Below are 22,993 nucleotides of genomic sequence, written 5' to 3' on the forward strand. Positions count from 1 at the left end.
TGCCAAAGGATGCGAAATGTGCGCGGATACGCTGTCCGAATGCGTCTGGATGTGCTCCCCTAGCCTACCTCGAAATGCGCCTGCCAGGTACGATCACCTTCGGCCGCTGCCGACAGGCGGGAAGCCGACACAGCGCGGAGGCGGGGCGCTCGCTTGTGCGGTGGTGGTGTAATGGTCAGCATAGTTGCCTTCCAAGCAGTTGATCCGGGTTCGATTCCCGGCCACCACAGCAGGCTTTTAATTTCGCGTATGAGTACTTTTGCCGCGCGCTCTTAAATTATTGTTTTTTTCCCCCCTCTTACTCGCTGCATACCAGCCCTTAGTGTGTCTCGACTTGTCTCGACTTTGCTCAGCTGACGCGAGAGCTGACGCTCTCAAATCGGCCTATATCAAAACGACAAGCACGATAAACGACTGAGAGAGGGGAGGAGAGGCGAGGCGATGGACACACAGCACGCCCCTTCATTTCACGGTGGCGTCTCCCTCACCGAATCGGGCTGTAGCTCCGAAAAGAAAAATAGGAAGTAAAACTGCCAATAGTACACTGTGTTCCCACGCGCTCACCCGCCCAAGTACTGACAAGGGCCAAAGTTGTTACGCATCGGCAATCAGACATTTTCTTTCATTTTCTCTTCATCGGTTGAGAACCAGTGTATTCAAAATATTATGCCCATTGCCGAGTGAATGCTGTAGCGCTTCCCGACAAGTCGGGTTCGGATCCTCTGTCAACTTCCACGCATGGTGATGATCTTTTGGTCATCACACTCGCCAGCTGAAATCGGCGCTGCCTTTTCGTAGTAGTAAAAGAGTAGTGGCCCGTGGGGGGATCGAACCCGCGACCTTCGCGTTATTAGCACGACGCTCTAACCAACTGAGCTAACGGGCCTCGGCAGATGCAGTTGCTCAGCCCTAAACTGGAAACGGCTGGCATGAAGCCATACACCATTTCTATGGTCGTCGTGTGTCTGCTTCCCTAGTCTATATTCTGCTGACGGTCACGAAACAGTAGCTATATTGCGAGCAGGACGGGAAACGGCCGCTCGGACAGCTCAAACTTGTCACGATTCGTGTGGAAAAAAATTACGTTCCGGTACCGGGAATCGAACCCGGGCCTCCTGGGTGAAAGCCAGGTATCCTAGCCACTAGACCACACCGGATGTGGCCGTTCCATTGGACCGTTCGTACGGTCGCTTGTCGCATTTCGTGTCGAGTGCCACGTCGGCGCCCTTCTCTCTTTGCGAGCATCTTTGCACATACTGACTGGCAAGGCGCGCACCTCAAACGTCGCAGAGCAATGCTTTTGGCTTCATGCTGTGCTGGAAGAAGAGGAAAAGGGAAGCTGTAAGTAGCAATAAGAGGAAGTAAACATTTTCCCGCTGAAGCGTTGAAACGTTGTGGATAACAAACAAGAAATACGTTGGCGCCCTAGCAACAGCACCACCATCAGTCACAGAAAATTAAATGCCCCGGGTGAGGATCGAACTCACGACCTTAAGATTATGAGACTTACGCGCTGCCTACTGCGCTACCGAGGCACGGGTGAACCGTTTCTCCTGGAAACTGGGTAAGTTGCGTACCCAATATTAGACGTAGAAACACTGTACTTCCTGGATAACGTGTTCTGTTGCTACACGTTCATTGCCGGCCCAGTTGATTGCGGTGTTGCGGCAGCATTATCGCGGGAAAGCAAAATGATGCATCGGCCGGGAATCGAACCCGGGCCGCCCGCGTGGCAGGCGAGCATTCTACCACTGAACCACCGATGCTCGGGCCAGCGGTAACTTCACGCTGCTTCCCGAGCAGATGTCTCAAGGGAAAGTGGGGCTGCCGTCAAGCGCCGTAGCATTCTGTGCAGAAGACGCTGCAGACGCTGAATCCTGCACTGCACTGCACTGCACTGCACGGCACTGCTTAAAAATGCCTCCAGAACGCGGTCCTCTGCGTACTGTTGCGTCGCCGGCGCCGACTCTTGCCAAAGGATGCGAAATGTGCGCGGATACGCTGTCCGAATGCGTCTGGATGTGCTCCCCTAGCCTACCTCGAAATGCGCCTGCCAGGTACGATCACCTTCGGCCGCTGCCGACAGGCGGGAAGCCGACACAGCGCGGAGGCGGGGCGCTCGCTTGTGCGGTGGTGGTGTAATGGTCAGCATAGTTGCCTTCCAAGCAGTTGATCCGGGTTCGATTCCCGGCCACCGCAGCAGGCTTTTAATTTCGCGTATGAGTACTTTTGCCGCGCGCTCTTAAATTATTGTTTTTTTCCCCCCTCTTACTCGCTGCATACCAGCCCTTAGTGTGTCTCGACTTGTCTCGACTTTGCTCAGCTGACGCGAGAGCTGACGCTCTCAAATCGGCCTATATCAAAACGACAAGCACGATAAACGACTGAGAGAGGGGAGGAGAGGCGAGGCGATGGACACACAGCACGCCCCTTCATTTCACGGTGGCGTCTCCCTCACCGAATCGGGCTGTAGCTCCGAAAAGAAAAATAGGAAGTAAAACTGCCAATAGTACACTGTGTTCCCACGCGCTCACCCGCCCAAGTACTGACAAGGGCCAAAGTTGTTACGCATCGGCAATCAGACATTTTCTTTCATTTTCTCTTCATCGGTTGAGAACCAGTGTATTCAAAATATTATGCCCATTGCCGAGTGAATGCTGTAGCGCTTCCCGACAAGTCGGGTTCGGATCCTCTGTCAACTTCCACGCATGGTGATGATCTTTTGGTCATCACACTCGCCAGCTGAAATCGGCGCTGCCTTTTCGTAGTAGTAAAAGAGTAGTGGCCCGTGGGGGGATCGAACCCGCGACCTTCGCGTTATTAGCACGACGCTCTAACCAACTGAGCTAACGGGCCTCGGCAGATGCAGTTGCTCAGCCCTAAACTGGAAACGGCTGGCATGAAGCCATACACCATTTCTATGGTCGTCGTGTGTCTGCTTCCCTAGTCTATATTCTGCTGACGGTCACGAAACAGTAGCTATATTGCGAGCAGGACGGGAAACGGCCGCTCGGACAGCTCAAACTTGTCACGATTCGTGTGGAAAAAAATTACGTTCCGGTACCGGGAATCGAACCCGGGCCTCCTGGGTGAAAGCCAGGTATCCTAGCCACTAGACCACACCGGATGTGGCCGTTCCATTGGACCGTTCGTACGGTCGCTTGTCGCATTTCGTGTCGAGTGCCACGTCGGCGCCCTTCTCTCTTTGCGAGCATCTTTGCACATACTGACTGGCAAGGCGCGCACCTCAAACGTCGCAGAGCAATGCTTTTGGCTTCATGCTGTGCTGGAAGAAGAGGAAAAGGGAAGCTGTAAGTAGCAATAAGAGGAAGTAAACATTTTCCCGCTGAAGCGTTGAAACGTTGTGGATAACAAACAAGAAATACGTTGGCGCCCTAGCAACAGCACCACCATCAGTCACAGAAAATTAAATGCCCCGGGTGAGGATCGAACTCACGACCTTAAGATTATGAGACTTACGCGCTGCCTACTGCGCTACCGAGGCACGGGTGAACCGTTTCTCCTGGAAACTGGGTAAGTTGCGTACCCAATATTAGACGTAGAAACACTGTACTTCCTGGATAACGTGTTCTGTTGCTACACGTTCATTGCCGGCCCAGTTGATTGCGGTGTTGCGGCAGCATTATCGCGGGAAAGCAAAATGATGCATCGGCCGGGAATCGAACCCGGGCCGCCCGCGTGGCAGGCGAGCATTCTACCACTGAACCACCGATGCTCGGGCCAGCGGTAACTTCACGCTGCTTCCCGAGCAGATGTCTCAAGGGAAAGTGGGGCTGCCGTCAAGCGCCGTAGCATTCTGTGCAGAAGACGCTGCAGACGCTGAATCCTGCACTGCACTGCACGGCACTGCTTAAAAATGCCTCCAGAACGCGGTCCTCTGCGTACTGTTGCGTCGCCGGCGCCGACTCTTGCCAAAGGATGCGAAATGTGCGCGGATACGCTGTCCGAATGCGTCTGGATGTGCTCCCCTAGCCTACCTCGAAATGCGCCTGCCAGGTACGATCACCTTCGGCCGCTGCCGACAGGCGGGAAGCCGACACAGCGCGGAGGCGGGGCGCTCGCTTGTGCGGTGGTGGTGTAATGGTCAGCATAGTTGCCTTCCAAGCAGTTGATCCGGGTTCGATTCCCGGCCACCACAGCAGGCTTTTAATTTCGCGTATGAGTACTTTTGCCGCGCGCTCTTAAATTATTGTTTTTTTCCCCCCTCTTACTCGCTGCATACCAGCCCTTAGTGTGTCTCGACTTGTCTCGACTTTGCTCAGCTGACGCGAGAGCTGACGCTCTCAAATCGGCCTATATCAAAACGACAAGCACGATAAACGACTGAGAGAGGGGAGGAGAGGCGAGGCGATGGACACACAGCACGCCCCTTCATTTCACGGTGGCGTCTCCCTCACCGAATCGGGCTGTAGCTCCGAAAAGAAAAATAGGAAGTAAAACTGCCAATAGTACACTGTGTTCCCACGCGCTCACCCGCCCAAGTACTGACAAGGGCCAAAGTTGTTACGCATCGGCAATCAGACATTTTCTTTCATTTTCTCTTCATCGGTTGAGAACCAGTGTATTCAAAATATTATGCCCATTGCCGAGTGAATGCTGTAGCGCTTCCCGACAAGTCGGGTTCGGATCCTCTGTCAACTTCCACGCATGGTGATGATCTTTTGGTCATCACACTCGCCAGCTGAAATCGGCGCTGCCTTTTCGTAGTAGTAAAAGAGTAGTGGCCCGTGGGGGGATCGAACCCGCGACCTTCGCGTTATTAGCACGACGCTCTAACCAACTGAGCTAACGGGCCTCGGCAGATGCAGTTGCTCAGCCCTAAACTGGAAACGGCTGGCATGAAGCCATACACCATTTCTATGGTCGTCGTGTGTCTGCTTCCCTAGTCTATATTCTGCTGACGGTCACGAAACAGTAGCTATATTGCGAGCAGGACGGGAAACGGCCGCTCGGACAGCTCAAACTTGTCACGATTCGTGTGGAAAAAAATTACGTTCCGGTACCGGGAATCGAACCCGGGCCTCCTGGGTGAAAGCCAGGTATCCTAGCCACTAGACCACACCGGATGTGGCCGTTCCATTGGACCGTTCGTACGGTCGCTTGTCGCATTTCGTGTCGAGTGCCACGTCGGCGCCCTTCTCTCTTTGCGAGCATCTTTGCACATACTGACTGGCAAGGCGCGCACCTCAAACGTCGCAGAGCAATGCTTTTGGCTTCATGCTGTGCTGGAAGAAGAGGAAAAGGGAAGCTGTAAGTAGCAATAAGAGGAAGTAAACATTTTCCCGCTGAAGCGTTGAAACGTTGTGGATAACAAACAAGAAATACGTTGGCGCCCTAGCAACAGCACCACCATCAGTCACAGAAAATTAAATGCCCCGGGTGAGGATCGAACTCACGACCTTAAGATTATGAGACTTACGCGCTGCCTACTGCGCTACCGAGGCACGGGTGAACCGTTTCTCCTGGAAACTGGGTAAGTTGCGTACCCAATATTAGACGTAGAAACACTGTACTTCCTGGATAACGTGTTCTGTTGCTACACGTTCATTGCCGGCCCAGTTGATTGCGGTGTTGCGGCAGCATTATCGCGGGAAAGCAAAATGATGCATCGGCCGGGAATCGAACCCGGGCCGCCCGCGTGGCAGGCGAGCATTCTACCACTGAACCACCGATGCTCGGGCCAGCGGTAACTTCACGCTGCTTCCCGAGCAGATGTCTCAAGGGAAAGTGGGGCTGCCGTCAAGCGCCGTAGCATTCTGTGCAGAAGACGCTGCAGACGCTGAATCCTGCACTGCACTGCACTGCACTGCACGGCACTGCTTAAAAATGCCTCCAGAACGCGGTCCTCTGCGTACTGTTGCGTCGCCGGCGCCGACTCTTGCCAAAGGATGCGAAATGTGCGCGGATACGCTGTCCGAATGCGTCTGGATGTGCTCCCCTAGCCTACCTCGAAATGCGCCTGCCAGGTACGATCACCTTCGGCCGCTGCCGACAGGCGGGAAGCCGACACAGCGCGGAGGCGGGGCGCTCGCTTGTGCGGTGGTGGTGTAATGGTCAGCATAGTTGCCTTCCAAGCAGTTGATCCGGGTTCGATTCCCGGCCACCGCAGCAGGCTTTTAATTTCGCGTATGAGTACTTTTGCCGCGCGCTCTTAAATTATTGTTTTTTTCCCCCCTCTTACTCGCTGCATACCAGCCCTTAGTGTGTCTCGACTTGTCTCGACTTTGCTCAGCTGACGCGAGAGCTGACGCTCTCAAATCGGCCTATATCAAAACGACAAGCACGATAAACGACTGAGAGAGGGGAGGAGAGGCGAGGCGATGGACACACAGCACGCCCCTTCATTTCACGGTGGCGTCTCCCTCACCGAATCGGGCTGTAGCTCCGAAAAGAAAAATAGGAAGTAAAACTGCCAATAGTACACTGTGTTCCCACGCGCTCACCCGCCCAAGTACTGACAAGGGCCAAAGTTGTTACGCATCGGCAATCAGACATTTTCTTTCATTTTCTCTTCATCGGTTGAGAACCAGTGTATTCAAAATATTATGCCCATTGCCGAGTGAATGCTGTAGCGCTTCCCGACAAGTCGGGTTCGGATCCTCTGTCAACTTCCACGCATGGTGATGATCTTTTGGTCATCACACTCGCCAGCTGAAATCGGCGCTGCCTTTTCGTAGTAGTAAAAGAGTAGTGGCCCGTGGGGGGATCGAACCCGCGACCTTCGCGTTATTAGCACGACGCTCTAACCAACTGAGCTAACGGGCCTCGGCAGATGCAGTTGCTCAGCCCTAAACTGGAAACGGCTGGCATGAAGCCATACACCATTTCTATGGTCGTCGTGTGTCTGCTTCCCTAGTCTATATTCTGCTGACGGTCACGAAACAGTAGCTATATTGCGAGCAGGACGGGAAACGGCCGCTCGGACAGCTCAAACTTGTCACGATTCGTGTGGAAAAAAATTACGTTCCGGTACCGGGAATCGAACCCGGGCCTCCTGGGTGAAAGCCAGGTATCCTAGCCACTAGACCACACCGGATGTGGCCGTTCCATTGGACCGTTCGTACGGTCGCTTGTCGCATTTCGTGTCGAGTGCCACGTCGGCGCCCTTCTCTCTTTGCGAGCATCTTTGCACATACTGACTGGCAAGGCGCGCACCTCAAACGTCGCAGAGCAATGCTTTTGGCTTCATGCTGTGCTGGAAGAAGAGGAAAAGGGAAGCTGTAAGTAGCAATAAGAGGAAGTAAACATTTTCCCGCTGAAGCGTTGAAACGTTGTGGATAACAAACAAGAAATACGTTGGCGCCCTAGCAACAGCACCACCATCAGTCACAGAAAATTAAATGCCCCGGGTGAGGATCGAACTCACGACCTAAAGATTATGAGACTTACGCGCTGCCTACTGCGCTACCGAGGCACGGGTGAACCGTTTCTCCTGGAAACTGGGTAAGTTGCGTACCCAATATTAGACGTAGAAACACTGTACTTCCTGGATAACGTGTTCTGTTGCTACACGTTCATTGCCGGCCCAGTTGATTGCGGTGTTGCGGCAGCATTATCGCGGGAAAGCAAAATGATGCATCGGCCGGGAATCGAACCCGGGCCGCCCGCGTGGCAGGCGAGCATTCTACCACTGAACCACCGATGCTCGGGCCAGCGGTAACTTCACGCTGCTTCCCGAGCAGATGTCTCAAGGGAAAGTGGGGCTGCCGTCAAGCGCCGTAGCATTCTGTGCAGAAGACGCTGCAGACGCTGAATCCTGCACTGCACTGCACGGCACTGCTTAAAAATGCCTCCAGAACGCGGTCCTCTGCGTACTGTTGCGTCGCCGGCGCCGACTCTTGCCAAAGGATGCGAAATGTGCGCGGATACGCTGTCCGAATGCGTCTGGATGTGCTCCCCTAGCCTACCTCGAAATGCGCCTGCCAGGTACGATCACCTTCGGCCGCTGCCGACAGGCGGGAAGCCGACACAGCGCGGAGGCGGGGCGCTCGCTTGTGCGGTGGTGGTGTAATGGTCAGCATAGTTGCCTTCCAAGCAGTTGATCCGGGTTCGATTCCCGGCCACCGCAGCAGGCTTTTAATTTCGCGTATGAGTACTTTTGCCGCGCGCTCTTAAATTATTGTTTTTTTCCCCCCTCTTACTCGCTGCATACCAGCCCTTAGTGTGTCTCGACTTGTCTCGACTTTGCTCAGCTGACGCGAGAGCTGACGCTCTCAAATCGGCCTATATCAAAACGACAAGCACGATAAACGACTGAGAGAGGGGAGGAGAGGCGAGGCGATGGACACACAGCACGCCCCTTCATTTCACGGTGGCGTCTCCCTCACCGAATCGGGCTGTAGCTCCGAAAAGAAAAATAGGAAGTAAAACTGCCAATAGTACACTGTGTTCCCACGCGCTCACCCGCCCAAGTACTGACAAGGGCCAAAGTTGTTACGCATCGGCAATCAGACATTTTCTTTCATTTTCTCTTCATCGGTTGAGAACCAGTGTATTCAAAATATTATGCCCATTGCCGAGTGAATGCTGTAGCGCTTCCCGACAAGTCGGGTTCGGATCCTCTGTCAACTTCCACGCATGGTGATGATCTTTTGGTCATCACACTCGCCAGCTGAAATCGGCGCTGCCTTTTCGTAGTAGTAAAAGAGTAGTGGCCCGTGGGGGGATCGAACCCGCGACCTTCGCGTTATTAGCACGACGCTCTAACCAACTGAGCTAACGGGCCTCGGCAGATGCAGTTGCTCAGCCCTAAACTGGAAACGGCTGGCATGAAGCCATACACCATTTCTATGGTCGTCGTGTGTCTGCTTCCCTAGTCTATATTCTGCTGACGGTCACGAAACAGTAGCTATATTGCGAGCAGGACGGGAAACGGCCGCTCGGACAGCTCAAACTTGTCACGATTCGTGTGGAAAAAAATTACGTTCCGGTACCGGGAATCGAACCCGGGCCTCCTGGGTGAAAGCCAGGTATCCTAGCCACTAGACCACACCGGATGTGGCCGTTCCATTGGACCGTTCGTACGGTCGCTTGTCGCATTTCGTGTCGAGTGCCACGTCGGCGCCCTTCTCTCTTTGCGAGCATCTTTGCACATACTGACTGGCAAGGCGCGCACCTCAAACGTCGCAGAGCAATGCTTTTGGCTTCATGCTGTGCTGGAAGAAGAGGAAAAGGGAAGCTGTAAGTAGCAATAAGAGGAAGTAAACATTTTCCCGCTGAAGCGTTGAAACGTTGTGGATAACAAACAAGAAATACGTTGGCGCCCTAGCAACAGCACCACCATCAGTCACAGAAAATTAAATGCCCCGGGTGAGGATCGAACTCACGACCTTAAGATTATGAGACTTACGCGCTGCCTACTGCGCTACCGAGGCACGGGTGAACCGTTTCTCCTGGAAACTGGGTAAGTTGCGTACCCAATATTAGACGTAGAAACACTGTACTTCCTGGATAACGTGTTCTGTTGCTACACGTTCATTGCCGGCCCAGTTGATTGCGGTGTTGCGGCAGCATTATCGCGGGAAAGCAAAATGATGCATCGGCCGGGAATCGAACCCGGGCCGCCCGCGTGGCAGGCGAGCATTCTACCACTGAACCACCGATGCTCGGGCCAGCGGTAACTTCACGCTGCTTCCCGAGCAGATGTCTCAAGGGAAAGTGGGGCTGCCGTCAAGCGCCGTAGCATTCTGTGCAGAAGACGCTGCAGACGCTGAATCCTGCACTGCACTGCACTGCACTGCACGGCACTGCTTAAAAATGCCTCCAGAACGCGGTCCTCTGCGTACTGTTGCGTCGCCGGCGCCGACTCTTGCCAAAGGATGCGAAATGTGCGCGGATACGCTGTCCGAATGCGTCTGGATGTGCTCCCCTAGCCTACCTCGAAATGCGCCTGCCAGGTACGATCACCTTCGGCCGCTGCCGACAGGCGGGAAGCCGACACAGCGCGGAGGCGGGGCGCTCGCTTGTGCGGTGGTGGTGTAATGGTCAGCATAGTTGCCTTCCAAGCAGTTGATCCGGGTTCGATTCCCGGCCACCGCAGCAGGCTTTTAATTTCGCGTATGAGTACTTTTGCCGCGCGCTCTTAAATTATTGTTTTTTCCCCCCTCTTACTCGCTGCATACCAGCCCTTAGTGTGTCTCGACTTGTCTCGACTTTGCTCAGCTGACGCGAGAGCTGACGCTCTCAAATCGGCCTATATCAAAACGACAAGCACGATAAACGACTGAGAGAGGGGAGGAGAGGCGAGGCGATGGACACACAGCACGCCCCTTCATTTCACGGTGGCGTCTCCCTCACCGAATCGGGCTGTAGCTCCGAAAAGAAAAATAGGAAGTAAAACTGCCAATAGTACACTGTGTTCCCACGCGCTCACCCGCCCAAGTACTGACAAGGGCCAAAGTTGTTACGCATCGGCAATCAGACATTTTCTTTCATTTTCTCTTCATCGGTTGAGAACCAGTGTATTCAAAATATTATGCCCATTGCCGAGTGAATGCTGTAGCGCTTCCCGACAAGTCGGGTTCGGATCCTCTGTCAACTTCCACGCATGGTGATGATCTTTTGGTCATCACACTCGCCAGCTGAAATCGGCGCTGCCTTTTCGTAGTAGTAAAAGAGTAGTGGCCCGTGGGGGGATCGAACCCGCGACCTTCGCGTTATTAGCACGACGCTCTAACCAACTGAGCTAACGGGCCTCGGCAGATGCAGTTGCTCAGCCCTAAACTGGAAACGGCTGGCATGAAGCCATACACCATTTCTATGGTCGTCGTGTGTCTGCTTCCCTAGTCTATATTCTGCTGACGGTCACGAAACAGTAGCTATATTGCGAGCAGGACGGGAAACGGCCGCTCGGACAGCTCAAACTTGTCACGATTCGTGTGGAAAAAAATTACGTTCCGGTACCGGGAATCGAACCCGGGCCTCCTGGGTGAAAGCCAGGTATCCTAGCCACTAGACCACACCGGATGTGGCCGTTCCATTGGACCGTTCGTACGGTCGCTTGTCGCATTTCGTGTCGAGTGCCACGTCGGCGCCCTTCTCTCTTTGCGAGCATCTTTGCACATACTGACTGGCAAGGCGCGCACCTCAAACGTCGCAGAGCAATGCTTTTGGCTTCATGCTGTGCTGGAAGAAGAGGAAAAGGGAAGCTGTAAGTAGCAATAAGAGGAAGTAAACATTTTCCCGCTGAAGCGTTGAAACGTTGTGGATAACAAACAAGAAATACGTTGGCGCCCTAGCAACAGCACCACCATCAGTCACAGAAAATTAAATGCCCCGGGTGAGGATCGAACTCACGACCTTAAGATTATGAGACTTACGCGCTGCCTACTGCGCTACCGAGGCACGGGTGAACCGTTTCTCCTGGAAACTGGGTAAGTTGCGTACCCAATATTAGACGTAGAAACACTGTACTTCCTGGATAACGTGTTCTGTTGCTACACGTTCATTGCCGGCCCAGTTGATTGCGGTGTTGCGGCAGCATTATCGCGGGAAAGCAAAATCATGCATCGGCCGGGAATCGAACCCGGGCCGCCCGCGTGGCAGGCGAGCATTCTACCACTGAACCACCGATGCTCGGGCCAGCGGTAACTTCACGCTGCTTCCCGAGCAGATGTCTCAAGGGAAAGTGGGGCTGCCGTCAAGCGCCGTAGCATTCTGTGCAGAAGACGCTGCAGACGCTGAATCCTGCACTGCACTGCACTGCACTGCACGGCACTGCTTAAAAATGCCTCCAGAACGCGGTCCTCTGCGTACTGTTGCGTCGCCGGCGCCGACTCTTGCCAAAGGATGCGAAATGTGCGCGGATACGCTGTCCGAATGCGTCTGGATGTGCTCCCCTAGCCTACCTCGAAATGCGCCTGCCAGGTACGATCACCTTCGGCCGCTGCCGACAGGCGGGAAGCCGACACAGCGCGGAGGCGGGGCGCTCGCTTGTGCGGTGGTGGTGTAATGGTCAGCATAGTTGCCTTCCAAGCAGTTGATCCGGGTTCGATTCCCGGCCACCGCAGCAGGCTTTTAATTTCGCGTATGAGTACTTTTGCCGCGCGCTCTTAAATTATTGTTTTTTTCCCCCCTCTTACTCGCTGCATACCAGCCCTTAGTGTGTCTCGACTTGTCTCGACTTTGCTCAGCTGACGCGAGAGCTGACGCTCTCAAATCGGCCTATATCAAAACGACAAGCACGATAAACGACTGAGAGAGGGGAGGAGAGGCGAGGCGATGGACACACAGCACGCCCCTTCATTTCACGGTGGCGTCTCCCTCACCGAATCGGGCTGTAGCTCCGAAAAGAAAAATAGGAAGTAAAACTGCCAATAGTACACTGTGTTCCCACGCGCTCACCCGCCCAAGTACTGACAAGGGCCAAAGTTGTTACGCATCGGCAATCAGACATTTTCTTTCATTTTCTCTTCATCGGTTGAGAACCAGTGTATTCAAAATATTATGCCCATTGCCGAGTGAATGCTGTAGCGCTTCCCGACAAGTCGGGTTCGGATCCTCTGTCAACTTCCACGCATGGTGATGATCTTTTGGTCATCACACTCGCCAGCTGAAATCGGCGCTGCCTTTTCGTAGTAGTAAAAGAGTAGTGGCCCGTGGGGGGATCGAACCCGCGACCTTCGCGTTATTAGCACGACGCTCTAACCAACTGAGCTAACGGGCCTCGGCAGATGCAGTTGCTCAGCCCTAAACTGGAAACGGCTGGCATGAAGCCATACACCATTTCTATGGTCGTCGTGTGTCTGCTTCCCTAGTCTATATTCTGCTGACGGTCACGAAACAGTAGCTATATTGCGAGCAGGACGGGAAACGGCCGCTCGGACAGCTCAAACTTGTCACGATTCGTGTGGAAAAAAATTACGTTCCGGTACCGGGAATCGAACCCGGGCCTCCTGGGTGAAAGCCAGGTATCCTAGCCACTAGACCACACCGGATGTGGCCGTTCCATTGGACCGTTCGTACGGTCGCTTGTCGCATTTCGTGTCGAGTGCCACGTCGGCGCCCTTCTCTCTTTGCGAGCATCTTTGCACATACTGACTGGCAAGGCGCGCACCTCAAACGTCGCAGAGCAATGCTTTTGGCTTCATGCTGTGCTGGAAGAAGAGGAAAAGGGAAGCTGTAAGTAGCAATAAGAGGAAGTAAACATTTTCCCGCTGAAGCGTTGAAACGTTGTGGATAACAAACAAGAAATACGTTGGCGCCCTAGCAACAGCACCACCATCAGTCACAGAAAATTAAATGCCCCGGGTGAGGATCGAACTCACGACCTTAAGATTATGAGACTTACGCGCTGCCTACTGCGCTACCGAGGCACGGGTGAACCGTTTCTCCTGGAAACTGGGTAAGTTGCGTACCCAATATTAGACGTAGAAACACTGTACTTCCTGGATAACGTGTTCTGTTGCTACACGTTCATTGCCGGCCCAGTTGATTGCGGTGTTGCGGCAGCATTATCGCGGGAAAGCAAAATGATGCATCGGCCGGGAATCGAACCCGGGCCGCCCGCGTGGCAGGCGAGCATTCTACCACTGAACCACCGATGCTCGGGCCAGCGGTAACTTCACGCTGCTTCCCGAGCAGATGTCTCAAGGGAAAGTGGGGCTGCCGTCAAGCGCCGTAGCATTCTGTGCAGAAGACGCTGCAGACGCTGAATCCTGCACTGCACTGCACTGCACTGCACGGCACTGCTTAAAAATGCCTCCAGAACGCGGTCCTCTGCGTACTGTTGCGTCGCCGGCGCCGACTCTTGCCAAAGGATGCGAAATGTGCGCGGATACGCTGTCCGAATGCGTCTGGATGTGCTCCCCTAGCCTACCTCGAAATGCGCCTGCCAGGTACGATCACCTTCGGCCGCTGCCGACAGGCGGGAAGCCGACACAGCGCGGAGGCGGGGCGCTCGCTTGTGCGGTGGTGGTGTAATGGTCAGCATAGTTGCCTTCCAAGCAGTTGATCCGGGTTCGATTCCCGGCCACCGCAGCAGGCTTTTAATTTCGCGTATGAGTACTTTTGCCGCGCGCTCTTAAATTATTGTTTTTTCCCCCCTCTTACTCGCTGCATACCAGCCCTTAGTGTGTCTCGACTTGTCTCGACTTTGCTCAGCTGACGCGAGAGCTGACGCTCTCAAATCGGCCTATATCAAAACGACAAGCACGATAAACGACTGAGAGAGGGGAGGAGAGGCGAGGCGATGGACACACAGCACGCCCCTTCATTTCACGGTGGCGTCTCCCTCACCGAATCGGGCTGTAGCTCCGAAAAGAAAAATAGGAAGTAAAACTGCCAATAGTACACTGTGTTCCCACGCGCTCACCCGCCCAAGTACTGACAAGGGCCAAAGTTGTTACGCATCGGCAATCAGACATTTTCTTTCATTTTCTCTTCATCGGTTGAGAACCAGTGTATTCAAAATATTATGCCCATTGCCGAGTGAATGCTGTAGCGCTTCCCGACAAGTCGGGTTCGGATCCTCTGTCAACTTCCACGCATGGTGATGATCTTTTGGTCATCACACTCGCCAGCTGAAATCGGCGCTGCCTTTTCGTAGTAGTAAAAGAGTAGTGGCCCGTGGGGGGATCGAACCCGCGACCTTCGCGTTATTAGCACGACGCTCTAACCAACTGAGCTAACGGGCCTCGGCAGATGCAGTTGCTCAGCCCTAAACTGGAAACGGCTGGCATGAAGCCATACACCATTTCTATGGTCGTCGTGTGTCTGCTTCCCTAGTCTATATTCTGCTGACGGTCACGAAACAGTAGCTATATTGCGAGCAGGACGGGAAACGGCCGCTCGGACAGCTCAAACTTGTCACGATTCGTGTGGAAAAAAATTACGTTCCGGTACCGGGAATCGAACCCGGGCCTCCTGGGTGAAAGCCAGGTATCCTAGCCACTAGACCACACCGGATGTGGCCGTTCCATTGGACCGTTCGTACGGTCGCTTGTCGCATTTCGTGTCGAGTGCCACGTCGGCGCCCTTCTCTCTTTGCGAGCATCTTTGCACATACTGACTGGCAAGGCGCGCACCTCAAACGTCGCAGAGCAATGCTTTTGGCTTCATGCTGTGCTGGAAGAAGAGGAAAAGGGAAGCTGTAAGTAGCAATAAGAGGAAGTAAACATTTTCCCGCTGAAGCGTTGAAACGTTGTGGATAACAAACAAGAAATACGTTGGCGCCCTAGCAACAGCACCACCATCAGTCACAGAAAATTAAATGCCCCGGGTGAGGATCGAACTCACGACCTTAAGATTATGAGACTTACGCGCTGCCTACTGCGCTACCGAGGCACGGGTGAACCGTTTCTCCTGGAAACTGGGTAAGTTGCGTACCCAATATTAGACGTAGAAACACTGTACTTCCTGGATAACGTGTTCTGTTGCTACACGTTCATTGCCGGCCCAGTTGATTGCGGTGTTGCGGCAGCATTATCGCGGGAAAGCAAAATCATGCATCGGCCGGGAATCGAACCCGGGCCGCCCGCGTGGCAGGCGAGCATTCTACCACTGAACCACCGATGCTCGGGCCAGCGGTAACTTCACGCTGCTTCCCGAGCAGATGTCTCAAGGGAAAGTGGGGCTGCCGTCAAGCGCCGTAGCATTCTGTGCAGAAGACGCTGCAGACGCTGAATCCTGCACTGCACTGCACTGCACTGCACGGCACTGCTTAAAAATGCCTCCAGAACGCGGTCCTCTGCGTACTGTTGCGTCGCCGGCGCCGACTCTTGCCAAAGGATGCGAAATGTGCGCGGATACGCTGTCCGAATGCGTCTGGATGTGCTCCCCTAGCCTACCTCGAAATGCGCCTGCCAGGTACGATCACCTTCGGCCGCTGCCGACAGGCGGGAAGCCGACACAGCGCGGAGGCGGGGCGCTCGCTTGTGCGGTGGTGGTGTAATGGTCAGCATAGTTGCCTTCCAAGCAGTTGATCCGGGTTCGATTCCCGGCCACCGCAGCAGGCTTTTAATTTCGCGTATGAGTACTTTTGCCGCGCGCTCTTAAATTATTGTTTTTTTCCCCCCTCTTACTCGCTGCATACCAGCCCTTAGTGTGTCTCGACTTGTCTCGACTTTGCTCAGCTGACGCGAGAGCTGACGCTCTCAAATCGGCCTATATCAAAACGACAAGCACGATAAACGACTGAGAGAGGGGAGGAGAGGCGAGGCGATGGACACACAGCACGCCCCTTCATTTCACGGTGGCGTCTCCCTCACCGAATCGGGCTGTAGCTCCGAAAAGAAAAATAGGAAGTAAAACTGCCAATAGTACACTGTGTTCCCACGCGCTCACCCGCCCAAGTACTGACAAGGGCCAAAGTTGTTACGCATCGGCAATCAGACATTTTCTTTCATTTTCTCTTCATCGGTTGAGAACCAGTGTATTCAAAATATTATGCCCATTGCCGAGTGAATGCTGTAGCGCTTCCCGACAAGTCGGGTTCGGATCCTCTGTCAACTTCCACGCATGGTGATGATCTTTTGGTCATCACACTCGCCAGCTGAAATCGGCGCTGCCTTTTCGTAGTAGTAAAAGAGTAGTGGCCCGTGGGGGGATCGAACCCGCGACCTTCGCGTTATTAGCACGACGCTCTAACCAACTGAGCTAACGGGCCTCGGCAGATGCAGTTGCTCAGCCCTAAACTGGAAACGGCTGGCATGAAGCCATACACCATTTCTATGGTCGTCGTGTGTCTGCTTCCCTAGTCTATATTCTGCTGACGGTCACGAAACAGTAGCTATATTGCGAGCAGGACGGGAAACGGCCGCTCGGACAGCTCAAACTTGTCACGATTCGTGTGGAAAAAAATTACGTTCCGGTACCGGGAATCGAACCCGGGCCTCCTGGGTGAAAGCCAGGTATCCTAGCCACTAGACCACACCGGATGTGGCCGTTCCATTGGACCGTTCGTACGGTCGCTTGTCGCATTTCGTGTCGAGTGCCACGTCGGCGCCCTTCTCTCTTTGCGAGCATCTTTGCACATACTGACTGGCAAGGCGCGCACCTCAAACGTCGCAGAGCAATGCTTTTGGCTTCATGCTGTGCTGGAAGAAGAGGAAAAGGGAAGCTGTAAGTAGCAATAAGAGGAAGTAAACATTTTCCCGCTGAAGCGTTGAAACGTTGTGGATAACAAACAAGAAATACGTTGGCGCCCTAGCAACAGCACCACCATCAGTCACAGAAAATTAAATGCCCCGGGTGAGGATCGAACTCACGACCTTAAGATTATGAGACTTACGCGCTGCCTACTGCGCTACCGAGGCACGGGTGAACCGTTTCTCCTGGAAACTGGGTAAGTTGCGTACCCAATATTAGACGTAGAAACACTGTACTTCCTGGATAACGTGTTCTGTTGCTACACGTTCATTGCCGGCCCAGTTGATTGCGGTGTTGCGGCAGCATTATCGCGGGAAAGCAAAATCATGCATCGGCCGGGAATCGAACCCGGGCCGCCCGCGTGGCAGGCGAGCATTCTACCACTGAACCACCGATGCTCGGGCCAGCGGTAACTTCACGCTGCTTCCCGAGCAGATGTCTCAAGGGAAAGTGGGGCTGCCGTCAAGCGCCGTAGCATTCTGTGCAGAAGACGCTGCAGACGCTGAATCCTGCACTGCACTGCACTGCACTGCACGGCACTGCTTAAAAATGCCTCCAGAACGCGGTCCTCTGCGTACTGTTGCGTCGCCGGCGCCGACTCTTGCCAAAGGATGCGAAATGTGCGCGGATACGCTGTCCGAATGCGTCTGGATGTGCTCCCCTAGCCTACCTCGAAATGCGCCTGCCAGGTACGATCACCTTCGGCCGCTGCCGACAGGCGGGAAGCCGACACAGCGCGGAGGCGGGGCGCTCGCTTGTGCGGTGGTGGTGTAATGGTCAGCATAGTTGCCTTCCAAGCAGTTGATCCGGGTTCGATTCCCGGCCACCGCAGCAGGCTTTTAATTTCGCGTATGAGTACTTTTGCCGCGCGCTCTTAAATTATTGTTTTTTTCCCCCCTCTTACTCGCTGCATACCAGCCCTTAGTGTGTCTCGACTTGTCTCGACTTTGCTCAGCTGACGCGAGAGCTGACGCTCTCAAATCGGCCTATATCAAAACGACAAGCACGATAAACGACTGAGAGAGGGGAGGAGAGGCGAGGCGATGGACACACAGCACGCCCCTTCATTTCACGGTGGCGTCTCCCTCACCGAATCGGGCTGTAGCTCCGAAAAGAAAAATAGGAAGTAAAACTGCCAATAGTACACTGTGTTCCCACGCGCTCACCCGCCCAAGTACTGACAAGGGCCAAAGTTGTTACGCATCGGCAATCAGACATTTTCTTTCATTTTCTCTTCATCGGTTGAGAACCAGTGTATTCAAAATATTATGCCCATTGCCGAGTGAATGCTGTAGCGCTTCCCGACAAGTCGGGTTCGGATCCTCTGTCAACTTCCACGCATGGTGATGATCTTTTGGTCATCACACTCGCCAGCTGAAATCGGCGCTGCCTTTTCGTAGTAGTAAAAGAGTAGTGGCCCGTGGGGGGATCGAACCCGCGACCTTCGCGTTATTAGCACGACGCTCTAACCAACTGAGCTAACGGGCCTCGGCAGATGCAGTTGCTCAGCCCTAAACTGGAAACGGCTGGCATGAAGCCATACACCATTTCTATGGTCGTCGTGTGTCTGCTTCCCTAGTCTATATTCTGCTGACGGTCACGAAACAGTAGCTATATTGCGAGCAGGACGGGAAACGGCCGCTCGGACAGCTCAAACTTGTCACGATTCGTGTGGAAAAAAATTACGTTCCGGTACCGGGAATCGAACCCGGGCCTCCTGGGTGAAAGCCAGGTATCCTAGCCACTAGACCACACCGGATGTGGCCGTTCCATTGGACCGTTCGTACGGTCGCTTGTCGCATTTCGTGTCGAGTGCCACGTCGGCGCCCTTCTCTCTTTGCGAGCATCTTTGCACATACTGACTGGCAAGGCGCGCACCTCAAACGTCGCAGAGCAATGCTTTTGGCTTCATGCTGTGCTGGAAGAAGAGGAAAAGGGAAGCTGTAAGTAGCAATAAGAGGAAGTAAACATTTTCCCGCTGAAGCGTTGAAACGTTGTGGATAACAAACAAGAAATACGTTGGCGCCCTAGCAACAGCACCACCATCAGTCACAGAAAATTAAATGCCCCGGGTGAGGATCGAACTCACGACCTTAAGATTATGAGACTTACGCGCTGCCTACTGCGCTACCGAGGCACGGGTGAACCGTTTCTCCTGGAAACTGGGTAAGTTGCGTACCCAATATTAGACGTAGAAACACTGTACTTCCTGGATAACGTGTTCTGTTGCTACACGTTCATTGCCGGCCCAGTTGATTGCGGTGTTGCGGCAGCATTATCGCGGGAAAGCAAAATGATGCATCGGCCGGGAATCGAACCCGGGCCGCCCGCGTGGCAGGCGAGCATTCTACCACTGAACCACCGATGCTCGGGCCAGCGGTAACTTCACGCTGCTTCCCGAGCAGATGTCTCAAGGGAAAGTGGGGCTGCCGTCAAGCGCCGTAGCATTCTGTGCAGAAGACGCTGCAGACGCTGAATCCTGCACTGCACTGCACTGCACTGCACGGCACTGCTTAAAAATGCCTCCAGAACGCGGTCCTCTGCGTACTGTTGCGTCGCCGGCGCCGACTCTTGCCAAAGGATGCGAAATGTGCGCGGATACGCTGTCCGAATGCGTCTGGATGTGCTCCCCTAGCCTACCTCGAAATGCGCCTGCCAGGTACGATCACCTTCGGCCGCTGCCGACAGGCGGGAAGCCGACACAGCGCGGAGGCGGGGCGCTCGCTTGTGCGGTGGTGGTGTAATGGTCAGCATAGTTGCCTTCCAAGCAGTTGATCCGGGTTCGATTCCCGGCCACCGCAGCAGGCTTTTAATTTCGCGTATGAGTACTTTTGCCGCGCGCTCTTAAATTATTGTTTTTTTTCCCCCCTCTTACTCGCTGCATACCAGCCCTTAGTGTGTCTCGACTTGTCTCGACTTTGCTCAGCTGACGCGAGAGCTGACGCTCTCAAATCGGCCTATATCAAAACGACAAGCACGATAAACGACTGAGAGAGGGGAGGAGAGGCGAGGCGATGGACACACAGCACGCCCCTTCATTTCACGGTGGCGTCTCCCTCACCGAATCGGGCTGTAGCTCCGAAAAGAAAAATAGGAAGTAAAACTGCCAATAGTACACTGTGTTCCCACGCGCTCACCCGCCCAAGTACTGACAAGGGCCAAAGTTGTTACGCATCGGCAATCAGACATTTTCTTTCATTTTCTCTTCATCGGTTGAGAACCAGTGTATTCAAAATATTATGCCCATTGCCGAGTGAATGCTGTAGCGCTTCCCGACAAGTCGGGTTCGGATCCTCTGTCAACTTCCACGCATGGTGATGATCTTTTGGTCATCACACTCGCCAGCTGAAATCGGCGCTGCCTTTTCGTAGTAGTAAAAGAGTAGTGGCCCGTGGGGGGATCGAACCCGCGACCTTCGCGTTATTAGCACGACGCTCTAACCAACTGAGCTAACGGGCCTCGGCAGATGCAGTTGCTCAGCCCTAAACTGGAAACGGCTGGCATGAAGCCATACACCATTTCTATGGTCGTCGTGTGTCTGCTTCCCTAGTCTATATTCTGCTGACGGTCACGAAACAGTAGCTATATTGCGAGCAGGACGGGAAACGGCCGCTCGGACAGCTCAAACTTGTCACGATTCGTGTGGAAAAAAATTACGTTCCGGTACCGGGAATCGAACCCGGGCCTCCTGGGTGAAAGCCAGGTATCCTAGCCACTAGACCACACCGGATGTGGCCGTTCCATTGGACCGTTCGTACGGTCGCTTGTCGCATTTCGTGTCGAGTGCCACGTCGGCGCCCTTCTCTCTTTGCGAGCATCTTTGCACATACTGACTGGCAAGGCGCGCACCTCAAACGTCGCAGAGCAATGCTTTTGGCTTCATGCTGTGCTGGAAGAAGAGGAAAAGGGAAGCTGTAAGTAGCAATAAGAGGAAGTAAACATTTTCCCGCTGAAGCGTTGAAACGTTGTGGATAACAAACAAGAAATACGTTGGCGCCCTAGCAACAGCACCACCATCAGTCACAGAAAATTAAATGCCCCGGGTGAGGATCGAACTCACGACCTTAAGATTATGAGACTTACGCGCTGCCTACTGCGCTACCGAGGCACGGGTGAACCGTTTCTCCTGGAAACTGGGTAAGTTGCGTACCCAATATTAGACGTAGAAACACTGTACTTCCTGGATAACGTGTTCTGTTGCTACACGTTCATTGCCGGCCCAGTTGATTGCGGTGTTGCGGCAGCATTATCGCGGGAAAGCAAAATGATGCATCGGCCGGGAATCGAACCCGGGCCGCCCGCGTGGCAGGCGAGCATTCTACCACTGAACCACCGATGCTCGGGCCAGCGGTAACTTCACGCTGCTTCCCGAGCAGATGTCTCAAGGGAAAGTGGGGCTGCCGTCAAGCGCCGTAGCATTCTGTGCAGAAGACGCTGCAGACGCTGAATCCTGCACTGCACTGCACTGCACTGCACGGCACTGCTTAAAAATGCCTCCAGAACGCGGTCCTCTGCGTACTGTTGCGTCGCCGGCGCCGACTCTTGCCAAAGGATGCGAAATGTGCGCGGATACGCTGTCCGAATGCGTCTGGATGTGCTCCCCTAGCCTACCTCGAAATGCGCCTGCCAGGTACGATCACCTTCGGCCGCTGCCGACAGGCGGGAAGCCGACACAGCGCGGAGGCGGGGCGCTCGCTTGTGCGGTGGTGGTGTAATGGTCAGCATAGTTGCCTTCCAAGCAGTTGATCCGGGTTCGATTCCCGGCCACCGCAGCAGGCTTTTAATTTCGCGTATGAGTACTTTTGCCGCGCGCTCTTAAATTATTGTTTTTTTCCCCCCTCTTACTCGCTGCATACCAGCCCTTAGTGTGTCTCGACTTGTCTCGACTTTGCTCAGCTGACGCGAGAGCTGACGCTCTCAAATCGGCCTATATCAAAACGACAAGCACGATAAACGACTGAGAGAGGGGAGGAGAGGCGAGGCGATGGACACACAGCACGCCCCTTCATTTCACGGTGGCGTCTCCCTCACCGAATCGGGCTGTAGCTCCGAAAAGAAAAATAGGAAGTAAAACTGCCAATAGTACACTGTGTTCCCACGCGCTCACCCGCCCAAGTACTGACAAGGGCCAAAGTTGTTACGCATCGGCAATCAGACATTTTCTTTCATTTTCTCTTCATCGGTTGAGAACCAGTGTATTCAAAATATTATGCCCATTGCCGAGTGAATGCTGTAGCGCTTCCCGACAAGTCGGGTTCGGATCCTCTGTCAACTTCCACGCATGGTGATGATCTTTTGGTCATCACACTCGCCAGCTGAAATCGGCGCTGCCTTTTCGTAGTAGTAAAAGAGTAGTGGCCCGTGGGGGGATCGAACCCGCGACCTTCGCGTTATTAGCACGACGCTCTAACCAACTGAGCTAACGGGCCTCGGCAGATGCAGTTGCTCAGCCCTAAACTGGAAACGGCTGGCATGAAGCCATACACCATTTCTATGGTCGTCGTGTGTCTGCTTCCCTAGTCTATATTCTGCTGACGGTCACGAAACAGTAGCTATATTGCGAGCAGGACGGGAAACGGCCGCTCGGACAGCTCAAACTTGTCACGATTCGTGTGGAAAAAAATTACGTTCCGGTACCGGGAATCGAACCCGGGCCTCCTGGGTGAAAGCCAGGTATCCTAGCCACTAGACCACACCGGATGTGGCCGTTCCATTGGACCGTTCGTACGGTCGCTTGTCGCATTTCGTGTCGAGTGCCACGTCGGCGCCCTTCTCTCTTTGCGAGCATCTTTGCACATACTGACTGGCAAGGCGCGCACCTCAAACGTCGCAGAGCAATGCTTTTGGCTTCATGCTGTGCTGGAAGAAGAGGAAAAGGGAAGCTGTA

At 54.0% G+C, this 22,993-nt stretch overlaps 58 non-coding genes across 58 annotated transcripts; 12 read left to right on the forward strand and 46 right to left on the reverse strand.

Moving 5' to 3' along the window:
- Window positions 1-157: 157 nt before the first annotated feature.
- On the forward strand, window positions 158-229 carry Trnag-ucc (transfer RNA glycine (anticodon UCC)). The gene has a single exon. It is a non-coding gene; the product is annotated as a tRNA-Gly (tRNA).
- Window positions 230-812: 583 nt separating this feature from the next.
- Window positions 813-886, reverse strand: Trnai-aau (transfer RNA isoleucine (anticodon AAU)). The gene has a single exon. It is a non-coding gene; the product is annotated as a tRNA-Ile (tRNA).
- Window positions 887-1,085: 199 nt separating this feature from the next.
- On the reverse strand, window positions 1,086-1,157 carry Trnae-uuc (transfer RNA glutamic acid (anticodon UUC)). Its single transcript has one exon. It is a non-coding gene; the product is annotated as a tRNA-Glu (tRNA).
- A 305-nt stretch (window positions 1,158-1,462) lies between these two features.
- On the reverse strand, window positions 1,463-1,535 carry Trnam-cau (transfer RNA methionine (anticodon CAU)). Its single transcript has one exon. It is a non-coding gene; the product is annotated as a tRNA-Met (tRNA).
- A 160-nt stretch (window positions 1,536-1,695) lies between these two features.
- Trnag-gcc (transfer RNA glycine (anticodon GCC)) lies at window positions 1,696-1,766 on the reverse strand. The gene has a single exon. It is a non-coding gene; the product is annotated as a tRNA-Gly (tRNA).
- Window positions 1,767-2,127: 361 nt separating this feature from the next.
- Window positions 2,128-2,199, forward strand: Trnag-ucc (transfer RNA glycine (anticodon UCC)). The gene has a single exon. It is a non-coding gene; the product is annotated as a tRNA-Gly (tRNA).
- Window positions 2,200-2,782: 583 nt separating this feature from the next.
- On the reverse strand, window positions 2,783-2,856 carry Trnai-aau (transfer RNA isoleucine (anticodon AAU)). The gene has a single exon. It is a non-coding gene; the product is annotated as a tRNA-Ile (tRNA).
- Window positions 2,857-3,055: 199 nt separating this feature from the next.
- Window positions 3,056-3,127, reverse strand: Trnae-uuc (transfer RNA glutamic acid (anticodon UUC)). The gene has a single exon. It is a non-coding gene; the product is annotated as a tRNA-Glu (tRNA).
- Window positions 3,128-3,432: 305 nt separating this feature from the next.
- Trnam-cau (transfer RNA methionine (anticodon CAU)) lies at window positions 3,433-3,505 on the reverse strand. The gene has a single exon. It is a non-coding gene; the product is annotated as a tRNA-Met (tRNA).
- A 160-nt stretch (window positions 3,506-3,665) lies between these two features.
- Trnag-gcc (transfer RNA glycine (anticodon GCC)) lies at window positions 3,666-3,736 on the reverse strand. The gene has a single exon. It is a non-coding gene; the product is annotated as a tRNA-Gly (tRNA).
- A 351-nt stretch (window positions 3,737-4,087) lies between these two features.
- Window positions 4,088-4,159, forward strand: Trnag-ucc (transfer RNA glycine (anticodon UCC)). The gene has a single exon. It is a non-coding gene; the product is annotated as a tRNA-Gly (tRNA).
- A 583-nt stretch (window positions 4,160-4,742) lies between these two features.
- Trnai-aau (transfer RNA isoleucine (anticodon AAU)) lies at window positions 4,743-4,816 on the reverse strand. Its single transcript has one exon. It is a non-coding gene; the product is annotated as a tRNA-Ile (tRNA).
- Window positions 4,817-5,015: 199 nt separating this feature from the next.
- On the reverse strand, window positions 5,016-5,087 carry Trnae-uuc (transfer RNA glutamic acid (anticodon UUC)). Its single transcript has one exon. It is a non-coding gene; the product is annotated as a tRNA-Glu (tRNA).
- Window positions 5,088-5,392: 305 nt separating this feature from the next.
- Trnam-cau (transfer RNA methionine (anticodon CAU)) lies at window positions 5,393-5,465 on the reverse strand. Its single transcript has one exon. It is a non-coding gene; the product is annotated as a tRNA-Met (tRNA).
- Window positions 5,466-5,625: 160 nt separating this feature from the next.
- Window positions 5,626-5,696, reverse strand: Trnag-gcc (transfer RNA glycine (anticodon GCC)). Its single transcript has one exon. It is a non-coding gene; the product is annotated as a tRNA-Gly (tRNA).
- Window positions 5,697-6,057: 361 nt separating this feature from the next.
- Window positions 6,058-6,129, forward strand: Trnag-ucc (transfer RNA glycine (anticodon UCC)). Its single transcript has one exon. It is a non-coding gene; the product is annotated as a tRNA-Gly (tRNA).
- Window positions 6,130-6,712: 583 nt separating this feature from the next.
- Window positions 6,713-6,786, reverse strand: Trnai-aau (transfer RNA isoleucine (anticodon AAU)). Its single transcript has one exon. It is a non-coding gene; the product is annotated as a tRNA-Ile (tRNA).
- Window positions 6,787-6,985: 199 nt separating this feature from the next.
- Window positions 6,986-7,057, reverse strand: Trnae-uuc (transfer RNA glutamic acid (anticodon UUC)). The gene has a single exon. It is a non-coding gene; the product is annotated as a tRNA-Glu (tRNA).
- A 305-nt stretch (window positions 7,058-7,362) lies between these two features.
- Window positions 7,363-7,435, reverse strand: Trnam-cau (transfer RNA methionine (anticodon CAU)). The gene has a single exon. It is a non-coding gene; the product is annotated as a tRNA-Met (tRNA).
- A 160-nt stretch (window positions 7,436-7,595) lies between these two features.
- Trnag-gcc (transfer RNA glycine (anticodon GCC)) lies at window positions 7,596-7,666 on the reverse strand. The gene has a single exon. It is a non-coding gene; the product is annotated as a tRNA-Gly (tRNA).
- Window positions 7,667-8,017: 351 nt separating this feature from the next.
- Trnag-ucc (transfer RNA glycine (anticodon UCC)) lies at window positions 8,018-8,089 on the forward strand. The gene has a single exon. It is a non-coding gene; the product is annotated as a tRNA-Gly (tRNA).
- Window positions 8,090-8,672: 583 nt separating this feature from the next.
- Window positions 8,673-8,746, reverse strand: Trnai-aau (transfer RNA isoleucine (anticodon AAU)). The gene has a single exon. It is a non-coding gene; the product is annotated as a tRNA-Ile (tRNA).
- Window positions 8,747-8,945: 199 nt separating this feature from the next.
- Trnae-uuc (transfer RNA glutamic acid (anticodon UUC)) lies at window positions 8,946-9,017 on the reverse strand. Its single transcript has one exon. It is a non-coding gene; the product is annotated as a tRNA-Glu (tRNA).
- Window positions 9,018-9,322: 305 nt separating this feature from the next.
- On the reverse strand, window positions 9,323-9,395 carry Trnam-cau (transfer RNA methionine (anticodon CAU)). Its single transcript has one exon. It is a non-coding gene; the product is annotated as a tRNA-Met (tRNA).
- A 160-nt stretch (window positions 9,396-9,555) lies between these two features.
- Window positions 9,556-9,626, reverse strand: Trnag-gcc (transfer RNA glycine (anticodon GCC)). Its single transcript has one exon. It is a non-coding gene; the product is annotated as a tRNA-Gly (tRNA).
- Window positions 9,627-9,987: 361 nt separating this feature from the next.
- Window positions 9,988-10,059, forward strand: Trnag-ucc (transfer RNA glycine (anticodon UCC)). The gene has a single exon. It is a non-coding gene; the product is annotated as a tRNA-Gly (tRNA).
- Window positions 10,060-10,641: 582 nt separating this feature from the next.
- Window positions 10,642-10,715, reverse strand: Trnai-aau (transfer RNA isoleucine (anticodon AAU)). The gene has a single exon. It is a non-coding gene; the product is annotated as a tRNA-Ile (tRNA).
- A 199-nt stretch (window positions 10,716-10,914) lies between these two features.
- On the reverse strand, window positions 10,915-10,986 carry Trnae-uuc (transfer RNA glutamic acid (anticodon UUC)). The gene has a single exon. It is a non-coding gene; the product is annotated as a tRNA-Glu (tRNA).
- Window positions 10,987-11,291: 305 nt separating this feature from the next.
- On the reverse strand, window positions 11,292-11,364 carry Trnam-cau (transfer RNA methionine (anticodon CAU)). Its single transcript has one exon. It is a non-coding gene; the product is annotated as a tRNA-Met (tRNA).
- A 160-nt stretch (window positions 11,365-11,524) lies between these two features.
- Trnag-gcc (transfer RNA glycine (anticodon GCC)) lies at window positions 11,525-11,595 on the reverse strand. Its single transcript has one exon. It is a non-coding gene; the product is annotated as a tRNA-Gly (tRNA).
- A 361-nt stretch (window positions 11,596-11,956) lies between these two features.
- Trnag-ucc (transfer RNA glycine (anticodon UCC)) lies at window positions 11,957-12,028 on the forward strand. The gene has a single exon. It is a non-coding gene; the product is annotated as a tRNA-Gly (tRNA).
- A 583-nt stretch (window positions 12,029-12,611) lies between these two features.
- Window positions 12,612-12,685, reverse strand: Trnai-aau (transfer RNA isoleucine (anticodon AAU)). The gene has a single exon. It is a non-coding gene; the product is annotated as a tRNA-Ile (tRNA).
- A 199-nt stretch (window positions 12,686-12,884) lies between these two features.
- Window positions 12,885-12,956, reverse strand: Trnae-uuc (transfer RNA glutamic acid (anticodon UUC)). Its single transcript has one exon. It is a non-coding gene; the product is annotated as a tRNA-Glu (tRNA).
- A 305-nt stretch (window positions 12,957-13,261) lies between these two features.
- On the reverse strand, window positions 13,262-13,334 carry Trnam-cau (transfer RNA methionine (anticodon CAU)). The gene has a single exon. It is a non-coding gene; the product is annotated as a tRNA-Met (tRNA).
- Window positions 13,335-13,494: 160 nt separating this feature from the next.
- Window positions 13,495-13,565, reverse strand: Trnag-gcc (transfer RNA glycine (anticodon GCC)). Its single transcript has one exon. It is a non-coding gene; the product is annotated as a tRNA-Gly (tRNA).
- Window positions 13,566-13,926: 361 nt separating this feature from the next.
- Window positions 13,927-13,998, forward strand: Trnag-ucc (transfer RNA glycine (anticodon UCC)). Its single transcript has one exon. It is a non-coding gene; the product is annotated as a tRNA-Gly (tRNA).
- A 582-nt stretch (window positions 13,999-14,580) lies between these two features.
- Window positions 14,581-14,654, reverse strand: Trnai-aau (transfer RNA isoleucine (anticodon AAU)). Its single transcript has one exon. It is a non-coding gene; the product is annotated as a tRNA-Ile (tRNA).
- Window positions 14,655-14,853: 199 nt separating this feature from the next.
- Trnae-uuc (transfer RNA glutamic acid (anticodon UUC)) lies at window positions 14,854-14,925 on the reverse strand. Its single transcript has one exon. It is a non-coding gene; the product is annotated as a tRNA-Glu (tRNA).
- Window positions 14,926-15,230: 305 nt separating this feature from the next.
- On the reverse strand, window positions 15,231-15,303 carry Trnam-cau (transfer RNA methionine (anticodon CAU)). The gene has a single exon. It is a non-coding gene; the product is annotated as a tRNA-Met (tRNA).
- Window positions 15,304-15,463: 160 nt separating this feature from the next.
- On the reverse strand, window positions 15,464-15,534 carry Trnag-gcc (transfer RNA glycine (anticodon GCC)). Its single transcript has one exon. It is a non-coding gene; the product is annotated as a tRNA-Gly (tRNA).
- Window positions 15,535-15,895: 361 nt separating this feature from the next.
- Trnag-ucc (transfer RNA glycine (anticodon UCC)) lies at window positions 15,896-15,967 on the forward strand. Its single transcript has one exon. It is a non-coding gene; the product is annotated as a tRNA-Gly (tRNA).
- Window positions 15,968-16,550: 583 nt separating this feature from the next.
- Trnai-aau (transfer RNA isoleucine (anticodon AAU)) lies at window positions 16,551-16,624 on the reverse strand. Its single transcript has one exon. It is a non-coding gene; the product is annotated as a tRNA-Ile (tRNA).
- Window positions 16,625-16,823: 199 nt separating this feature from the next.
- On the reverse strand, window positions 16,824-16,895 carry Trnae-uuc (transfer RNA glutamic acid (anticodon UUC)). The gene has a single exon. It is a non-coding gene; the product is annotated as a tRNA-Glu (tRNA).
- Window positions 16,896-17,200: 305 nt separating this feature from the next.
- Trnam-cau (transfer RNA methionine (anticodon CAU)) lies at window positions 17,201-17,273 on the reverse strand. Its single transcript has one exon. It is a non-coding gene; the product is annotated as a tRNA-Met (tRNA).
- Window positions 17,274-17,433: 160 nt separating this feature from the next.
- Window positions 17,434-17,504, reverse strand: Trnag-gcc (transfer RNA glycine (anticodon GCC)). Its single transcript has one exon. It is a non-coding gene; the product is annotated as a tRNA-Gly (tRNA).
- A 361-nt stretch (window positions 17,505-17,865) lies between these two features.
- Trnag-ucc (transfer RNA glycine (anticodon UCC)) lies at window positions 17,866-17,937 on the forward strand. The gene has a single exon. It is a non-coding gene; the product is annotated as a tRNA-Gly (tRNA).
- A 583-nt stretch (window positions 17,938-18,520) lies between these two features.
- Window positions 18,521-18,594, reverse strand: Trnai-aau (transfer RNA isoleucine (anticodon AAU)). The gene has a single exon. It is a non-coding gene; the product is annotated as a tRNA-Ile (tRNA).
- A 199-nt stretch (window positions 18,595-18,793) lies between these two features.
- Trnae-uuc (transfer RNA glutamic acid (anticodon UUC)) lies at window positions 18,794-18,865 on the reverse strand. The gene has a single exon. It is a non-coding gene; the product is annotated as a tRNA-Glu (tRNA).
- Window positions 18,866-19,170: 305 nt separating this feature from the next.
- Window positions 19,171-19,243, reverse strand: Trnam-cau (transfer RNA methionine (anticodon CAU)). The gene has a single exon. It is a non-coding gene; the product is annotated as a tRNA-Met (tRNA).
- A 160-nt stretch (window positions 19,244-19,403) lies between these two features.
- On the reverse strand, window positions 19,404-19,474 carry Trnag-gcc (transfer RNA glycine (anticodon GCC)). Its single transcript has one exon. It is a non-coding gene; the product is annotated as a tRNA-Gly (tRNA).
- A 361-nt stretch (window positions 19,475-19,835) lies between these two features.
- Window positions 19,836-19,907, forward strand: Trnag-ucc (transfer RNA glycine (anticodon UCC)). The gene has a single exon. It is a non-coding gene; the product is annotated as a tRNA-Gly (tRNA).
- A 584-nt stretch (window positions 19,908-20,491) lies between these two features.
- Window positions 20,492-20,565, reverse strand: Trnai-aau (transfer RNA isoleucine (anticodon AAU)). Its single transcript has one exon. It is a non-coding gene; the product is annotated as a tRNA-Ile (tRNA).
- A 199-nt stretch (window positions 20,566-20,764) lies between these two features.
- Window positions 20,765-20,836, reverse strand: Trnae-uuc (transfer RNA glutamic acid (anticodon UUC)). The gene has a single exon. It is a non-coding gene; the product is annotated as a tRNA-Glu (tRNA).
- Window positions 20,837-21,141: 305 nt separating this feature from the next.
- Trnam-cau (transfer RNA methionine (anticodon CAU)) lies at window positions 21,142-21,214 on the reverse strand. Its single transcript has one exon. It is a non-coding gene; the product is annotated as a tRNA-Met (tRNA).
- A 160-nt stretch (window positions 21,215-21,374) lies between these two features.
- Trnag-gcc (transfer RNA glycine (anticodon GCC)) lies at window positions 21,375-21,445 on the reverse strand. The gene has a single exon. It is a non-coding gene; the product is annotated as a tRNA-Gly (tRNA).
- Window positions 21,446-21,806: 361 nt separating this feature from the next.
- On the forward strand, window positions 21,807-21,878 carry Trnag-ucc (transfer RNA glycine (anticodon UCC)). The gene has a single exon. It is a non-coding gene; the product is annotated as a tRNA-Gly (tRNA).
- A 583-nt stretch (window positions 21,879-22,461) lies between these two features.
- On the reverse strand, window positions 22,462-22,535 carry Trnai-aau (transfer RNA isoleucine (anticodon AAU)). The gene has a single exon. It is a non-coding gene; the product is annotated as a tRNA-Ile (tRNA).
- A 199-nt stretch (window positions 22,536-22,734) lies between these two features.
- Trnae-uuc (transfer RNA glutamic acid (anticodon UUC)) lies at window positions 22,735-22,806 on the reverse strand. Its single transcript has one exon. It is a non-coding gene; the product is annotated as a tRNA-Glu (tRNA).
- Between the last annotated feature and the right edge of the window lie 187 nt (window positions 22,807-22,993).

Source organism: Schistocerca cancellata, unplaced genomic scaffold (assembly GCF_023864275.1).
Source record: "Schistocerca cancellata isolate TAMUIC-IGC-003103 unplaced genomic scaffold, iqSchCanc2.1 HiC_scaffold_493, whole genome shotgun sequence".
NCBI lineage: Eukaryota > Metazoa > Arthropoda > Insecta > Orthoptera > Acrididae > Schistocerca > Schistocerca cancellata.